Genomic DNA, 993 nt, shown 5'->3' on the forward strand with positions numbered 1-993 from the left:
GTAAGCCAACAATTTTGAAATAAAGCCAGCAATCATCCAAATGATCCAATAGTGGGCACAATTTGGGGAGATTCAAAGGAAGATCCAAATTCACACATTGCAAACTTCTTAGAGATCTACGACACATTCAAGGCAAATGGAGTGTCAGATGATGCCATTAGGTTAAGATCATTCCCCTTTTCATTGAGGGATAAAGCAAAGGGATGGTTAATGGCACTACTAGCAGGAACAATCACAACTTGTAATGAATTGGCACAAAAGTTCCTGACTAAATAAATCCCTCAAGAGAAATCTACAAAGATGAGAAATGATATCACATCATTTCTACAGGAAGAGAACGAGTCACTGTATGAAGCATGGGAGAGATATAAGGAACTGATGAGCAAATGTCCACACCATGGTTTGCCTGTTTGGATGCAAGTCTAAACTATCTATAATGGGTTGCTAACAAATGTGCAAACAATGGTGGATGCAGCATTTGGAGGGGCATTGCAAAACAAGACACCTGAAGAAGCGTATGAGTTACTTGAAGTCCTGGCAAGTAACAACTACCAGAGACCCAATGAAAGAATTCATCTAAAGAAGTCTATGGGTATTCATGAAGTAGAAGCTTACATGGCCATTTTAGCCCAACTAATAGCACTTCAGAAACAATTAGGAGGTATGCAAAAAACTGTTTGTGTCATTTGCAATAGCTACTAGCAAGTGTACTAGTCTCAAGTAATATAGTATAACAAAATACAGGTTATCGTACCCAAGGGATTGCATAAACAAGTACTGAAATATTAATTAGTCTTAACTTTATCTAGATAATCAAAACTTAGAATGGTGATCTTTAAAACTAAAAATATTAAAATCTGAACTATTAGAAACGAATTGCAGTAAAACTAAAATTAAGAATTCAATGAGAGAAAACAGCTAAGACTTCAGGCTCATCTATAACTTCTCTGCACCCCTCAATTTACTATGGTTAATGAATTTATTTAATTAATG

At 35.8% G+C, this 993-nt stretch overlaps 1 non-coding gene across 1 annotated transcript; it reads right to left on the bottom strand.

Annotated features, from left to right (window-relative positions):
- Nucleotides 1–297: 297 nt before the first annotated feature.
- On the bottom strand, nucleotides 298–404 carry LOC116122741. Its single transcript, XR_004126958.1, has one exon. It is a non-coding gene; the product is annotated as a small nucleolar RNA R71 (small nucleolar RNA).
- Between the last annotated feature and the right edge of the window lie 589 nt (nucleotides 405–993).

Source organism: Pistacia vera, unplaced genomic scaffold (genome assembly GCF_008641045.1).
Source record: "Pistacia vera cultivar Batoury unplaced genomic scaffold, PisVer_v2 Contig10, whole genome shotgun sequence".
NCBI lineage: Eukaryota > Viridiplantae > Streptophyta > Magnoliopsida > Sapindales > Anacardiaceae > Pistacia > Pistacia vera.